The 6,622-nt window shown below is 43.9% G+C and overlaps 1 long non-coding RNA gene across 1 annotated transcript; it reads right to left on the reverse strand.

Annotated features, from left to right (window-relative positions):
• Positions 1–1,141: 1,141 nt before the first annotated feature.
• On the reverse strand, positions 1,142–4,804 carry LOC129407882 (uncharacterized). The gene is made up of 10 exons (XR_008631762.1): positions 4,515–4,804; positions 4,041–4,420; positions 3,772–3,930; positions 3,253–3,406; positions 3,115–3,168; positions 2,855–2,956; positions 2,448–2,545; positions 2,166–2,365; positions 1,544–1,623; positions 1,142–1,280 (listed from the first exon to the last, which is right to left on the reverse strand). It is a non-coding gene; the product is annotated as an uncharacterized LOC129407882 (long non-coding RNA).
• Between the last annotated feature and the right edge of the window lie 1,818 nt (positions 4,805–6,622).

The raw sequence follows: 6,622 nt of genomic DNA on the forward strand, positions 1-6,622 counted from the left end.
TGCAGTTTGTCTGATATGTAAAGAAAGTGTGGAGGTTTTCAAAGAATATAATCTGCGTCGTCAGGGTCAAACTATTCTGTTATACGACCAACCCGACCCCGACCCCCATCACAGTCAGGAGCCATAATGTGGCCCCCAGAGAAAAAAGTTTGGTGACTCCTGGTTTAAATACATTTAGAATCTGAAATTTGGATATAAGTAATTAAAACGTTCACTACATTATTATAGCTGTTTTCAGATCTGTGTTCTAATTTCTAATTTCTTTATCACAAACAGACCCGGAGTTTTGTTTCATTCACACATGTTTAACACACAAACCCTGCATTTTTAGGCTGAGTTCTTCTCTCAAACAGAAAACACCTTATGATGCCATGTAGTAATACAGGGAATTTGGGTGATTTCAGCCCTGAAATCGCCCATCTCTACTGAAGTAAAGGTAAAAGGTAGTTGTTAACTTGAAAACTTATTGACATCACAAGGAGGAACAGAGCATTTTGAGCCATTTTGGAGATGTAGAGAGACTAATAATAAAGGGTTACTCAAACATGTGAATGAATGAGGTATCAGCATTTTGTGTACTATACGACCTAAGTTCAATGCCATAAAGAGGAACATTCCAGGCTATCTCCATAGACACAAACAAGTGGCAGACCTTGATATATGCAATATGCAAATGATTCTTTTTTGTCTTGGCACAATCTCAAAATAAAAACAAATAATGAATACATTTGTAACTAGTAATGTGAACATTTAATTATTTTAGTTATTAGTCGAGAGGAGCCAGTTGAGGTGGCTCGGGCATCTGTTCCGGATGCCTCCTGGGCGCCTCCCTCGGGAGGTGTTCCGGGCATGTCCCGCCGGGAGGAGGCCCCGGGGAAGACCCAGGACACGCTGGAGGGACTATGTCTCTCGGCTGGCCTGGGAACGCCTCGGGGTCCCCCCGGAGGAGCTGGAGGACGTGTCTGGGGTGAAGGAAGTCTGGGAGTCCCTGCTTAGGCTGCTCCCCCCGCGACCCGGCTCCGGATAAGCGGACGAAAATGGATGGATGGATGGGTTATTTTGCTGAACATATCAATAAATGTAACCTATACTGAAATGTAATATAAATTTGAAAGGAAATAAAATGAGCAGAAGTCGGTGAATACTGTTTTTGAGTTTTATTGTTGTGATATAGGGTATAATATACAATCATGGCGGGTGGGAGTTTTTGTTTTTTTTAAATGCAATAATTAGCCAGTGCCACTGACCAAACCACCAACCAGACGGTGGTTTAGATTTTCCTGAAAAAGATAAAAATGGGGAAATATTACATTTACTCTTCTAACATAAATATGCACACTTTAATATATAATACAATAATGATATATAATAAATAAATAATAATATATAATAATAAAATATGCAACACTTTGTATTAGGCCGGCTCTCAGTGCTGTGTGAGCCTAGAGAATGTCAGTATATTTCTTTATAAGTTAAATGTAAGTCTAATTTTCAAACATTTTCCCATAAACATATGCACTTGAGATGAGTAAAAGGTTCTTACCTGTGGACTTTGGTGGCCTTCTTAATAATCCTGGGTCTAGGTTGAAAGGTTTGAATGGCTTGTCCGACCGGAGATGTGCTCTACAAACAAAACATATTTTTAAATCACATTTACTGTATTCAGCACTCTGACTGGGAGGCATATATAGTTGCATATACAGTAATAATAGCATAAGAACTAGGGTTGTGACGATATCCAAATCTCTCGATACGATATTTTCATGATATGCATCTCACGGTACGATATTTATTGTGATATTTTGCAGAAGCTAGCGAAATTGTGAATATGCTACTTTTCTGTCATATTCCACATAATTAAGATTTAAACATGCTTAATAACAGTTGTTTTATCATGTAGATTGAACTAAAACAGAGCAAAGGATCATGGTTGATGTAGTTCTGTCTGTTTTTAAGCTGTTGCTGCACCATAACAACACATCGAATTACAAAGAAACTTGTAATTCGATATATATTGCGATGGTCCACAATATTATTGTGAGACTTTTGACGATACAATATCACGATATTTCGATTATTGTTACATCATCCTTAGTAATAACAGTTCAAATCTATGTTTAAAAATGGATACGTATTAACAATCACAAAGTAGAATGTTTGTGTACCTGTTTTCCTCTCTTGGCCTCGGGTTCAGAGTCTGGGGTGTGGGGGCGCTTGGGGGCCGATCGTCTCTCCGTCGCGACCGCATCATACTCCTCTTGTCTCTCTCCTAATCCGGGAATGACGAGTTTATAAGTTTGGGCATTGGCATACTCCGCCTCGATCTGCATGCCCTCGGTCTAAAAACGTTGAGCCTTTGCGTACGCTGCAAAAACACAACACAACAAAACTCTCAATATCACTACGTAAAAACACCGTGCAGTATTTCGCAGTAGATATACACTTACCAGACTAGACGAAGGTCAGGACGTCAGGGTTCAGGTTCAGACTCTTGGTGTTGGGGCTGAGTTTAATGCCTATGACCCACGTTGTGCTAAGTCCATTCCTGAAAAATATATATATTTTTTTCATTTAACGTGGGTTCAAAGGAGCTGTTCATTTTGACAGTGCCTGAAGGACTAAAGGGGACAAAGAGAGGTGTACTAAAATGTCAAAAAATAACATAAAGAATACTATAAAAACTACTTTAAATATAATTTAATAATACTTAAACAACTGTAATTATAACAACACCCTTTCCAAACCGACACTAGTTTACTGCCCTACAAATGTGTACTCTATGTTTACAGCATTAGCAGAAATGTTTTTGTTGAGCTAAACTAAAAACAATGAGATGCAGAAAACGTGTATGTACTTTTCAGGAAAGGTCTGGAGACTGGGACCGGCCTCGAGGATGCTGGGGTTCCTCTTCAAGATGCCCACCAAGTGTCTGAGCTGTGCCTCGATGTAACCAGTCCTATAAAAAATACCCAGAATGTTACATGTAATTTACAACAGTGCAATTCAATTAAGGAGTGAAAGAAGAATTAATAACACATTTTTTTGCGACGTTGTGTGTCTACAAATAATATAGACATGACCAAAGTAAATCTTAAAAATGTATTTTTTCATTACCTCAATCCCAGCAACAACCAGCTTGATGACAGGAACAAAAGCATCCTCGATAACCTTAAACATATAAAACATGATGAGACTTTACACAATAAAATGAAAATCCACACCTAGTTAGTATAGTTATTATGGGGGACTTACTTGAAGGATTTGGACTGCTTGTTCGGCCTGTAATTTCTCCACAAAAGAAGTGAAGAAGACTTGGCGGGGCACAAATCCTGGTCCGGCGCACAAGAGGTCGATGTCTGAGCTTTTCATGTTCAGATCGAGGGCGAAGGAGCTCCGCAGACACTTCCTGTAACATAGAGAGAGACTTTTTCATAGAGGTGAGCAGTTTGCACAAAAAGAAATAAACCACTGTCCTTACAACACAAAAAGAATGACAATAAACCACACTAAACTGATCTAACCATTTCTGTATATTGGGGGGTTTAGTCCTGGGTTTAGTCCTGGGTTTAGTCCTGGATGAGTCCTGGGTTTAGTTCTGAGATAGTCCTGGTTTAGTCAGATATTAGGTCCTAATTTAGGTCTGGTTTAGTCCCAGGTTAGTCCGGGCTAGTCCTGGCTCTGTCTGGGTTTAGTCCTGGTTTTAATTCTGGATTAGTCCTGGGTTTAGTTCTGGTTTAGTCGTAGTTTGGTGCTGGTTTAGTCCTGAGTTACCTGAGGTTTAGTTCTTGTTTAGTCTTGGTTTTTGAAGGTGTTGCTCTGGTGACGGTTGCCCTGGGATAAGGTGAACATCAGGGAACATTTCTTGCTGGTTGGTGGATGGCGCCTCTCTTCGGTCACATGATAGTCCCTCCTCAGCTCCGCAGACACTTCCTGTAACATAGAGCGAGACTTTTTCATAGAGGTGAGCAGTTTGCACAAAGACAAATGAACCACTGTCTTTACAACACAAAAAGAATCACAATAAACCACACTAAACTTACCTAACCATTTCTGTATGTTGGGGGGTTTAGTCCTGGATTAGTCCTGATTTAGTCCTGGTTTTAGGGGCATTTTCAATATTTACAACATGGTAATAATAACACCACACTAAACTTAAACTCTTTTTTTTGTGTTTTTTGTTTTGTTTTTGTTTCACACAAGAACACACTATTTACAACAGAAAAATAACACCACACTAAATTGTAAAGTTTTTTTTGTTAGTTTTTTTGTTTTTCTTTCACACAATCACACACTATTTACAAAAGAACACAATATTAAATTTGAACTTCTTTAGTTTGCCACACTATTTACATGTTATATACAAAGGATACGTCCAACTTAGGTGGGAGGTGGTCTTTGACTCCCAGATCTTCTCCTTTTTCTTCAAACCAACACAGAGACACAAAGAGTTGCTTGTTAAAAATGAAAGAATACTTGTGTTTTTCAGCTGGAATTGGCCTCTGTGCTTAACGTACCTTTTCCCGTCTCTCCTGTCCAGCCCGCGCTCCTGCAGCTCGACCTCCGTCTGCTCCACCTTAGGTCCAGGTGATGGCTCAGGGACCTGCGGAGAAGAGGAGGCAAGTTTAGTAACTTTAGCAGGATGAGTGCGCTGAGGTGAAGAGCGACGCTTCCGATCCTGGTGAGCGTAACGAGGAGCCATGAAGCCGGAGAGCATGGAGTCAGGGAGAGGAATGATCCGGAGGCCACTGGAAGGAGGAGGACGAGGGATAGACGAGGAGGGTGTAGGACGAGCGGACGAGGGGGGAGTCGGACGAGCGGATGAGGACCTCGGAGGAGCGGATGAGGGGGGAGTCGGACGAGCGGACGAGGGGGGAGTCGGACGAGTGGACGAGGACCTCGGAGGAGCGGATGAGGGGGGAGTCGGACGAGCGGACGAGGAGGGAGTCGGACGAGCGGATGAGGGGAGAGTCGGACGAGTGGACGAGGACCTCGGAGGAGCGGATGAGGGGGGAGTCGGACGAGCGGACGAGGGGGGAGTCGGACGAGCGGACGAGGGGGAGTCGGACGAGCGGACGAGGGCGTCGGACGAGGAGCAGACGAAGAGGGCGTCGGACGAGCGGACGAGGAGGGCGTCGGACGAGCGGACGAGGAGGGCGTCGGACGAGGAGCAGACGAGGAGGGCGTCGGACGAGCGGACGAGGACGGCGTCGGACGAGCGGACGAGGAGGGCGTCAGACGAACGGACGAGGAGGGCGTCAGACGAACGGACGAGGAGGGCGTCAGACGAACGGACGAGGAGGGCGTAGGACGAGGAGCAGACGAGGAGGGCGCCGGACGAGCAGTCGTGGAGGGAGAAGGATGAACAGACGAGGGCGTAGGACGAGGAGCAAAGAGGACCTCAGCAGGAGGAAGAGGGAGGAGCTTCGCAGAGGACCTTAACGACGGAGGGAGGGGCTGAGCAGCAGAGGAGGACTCCGCACGAGGAGGAGGGAACAGCCTGGCAAGAGCAGGAGGGAGGGGCGTAGCAGGAGGTGCATCAGGAGATGAGGAGCACATCTTAGGAAGCTTGGCCGGAGCAGAGGTGAACTCAGAAGAAGAGGAGCGCTTCAGGGGGAGCCTAGAAGGGGAGGCCATAGCTACAGCGGCAGAGTGCGCTTGTGAGAGTGTGTGAATGTGTCAGTGTGTGTGAGTGCTTGTGTGTGAGTGTGTGTGTGTATCTGTGTGTAAACTTAGGGTCAGAGACGGGGTCCTGTAGGAGTCTAGATGCCTGAAGGAGCACTGGGCCAAGGATCACACAGATCTGTGGAGAAGAACACAATGTGTCACACACCACTGCTAACATGCCAACAGCTACCATACAGTTCAGCACCATGAAGTATCCATGTACTGTACATGGAAGTACCCCTGTACTGTACATGGAAGTATCCATGTACTGTACATGGAAGTACCCATGTACTGTACATGGAAGTATCCATGTACTGTACATGGAAGTACCCATGTACTGTACATGGAAGTATCCATGTACTGTACATGGAAGTACCCATGTACTGTACATGGAAGTATCCATGTACTGTACATGGAAGTAACCATGTACTGTACATGGAAGTATCCATGTACTGTACATGGAAGTATCCATGTACTGTACATGGAAGTATCCATGTAGAGCACAGCCAGAGTGGAGAACCTGAAGGTTGAAACTCAGTGTACAAGAAGGCCACGATTCACACTGCAGTTTGACAAGTACAGTTTGTCTAAAGCTCAAGAAACACTTGTATACAGTGTATAGTTATTACAACTTTGTAAAATAAAAGCCACTGTGTTAAGAGATGAACTGATTTTCTTTTAAATATACACTGAAAAAAATAGTCAATTCAAACTCAATCTGAAGCCTTTGGAGCACAAAGAAATGTCTGGACTCGTTGTGAAGCTCAGACTTTGTAGTTTTGGCCTGATCTGCTGTTATCGTAAATGGAGACAAGCTGTACATTTGAGGAAAGTTACATTTCAATTGGTGCCTGAATTCTTTGGGGTAAATATCAGAATAGGTATAGCTGGTGTCCCTGGGAATGGCCTGATAGTCGTACATTGAGCATTTGTTGGGTCTTGAAACTTTCTATGACAA

Source organism: Boleophthalmus pectinirostris, unplaced genomic scaffold, assembly GCF_026225935.1.
Source record: "Boleophthalmus pectinirostris isolate CB_2022bp ecotype Guang Dong unplaced genomic scaffold, ASM2622593v1 HiC_scaffold_14, whole genome shotgun sequence".
NCBI classification, from domain to species: domain Eukaryota; kingdom Metazoa; phylum Chordata; class Actinopteri; order Gobiiformes; family Gobiidae; genus Boleophthalmus; species Boleophthalmus pectinirostris.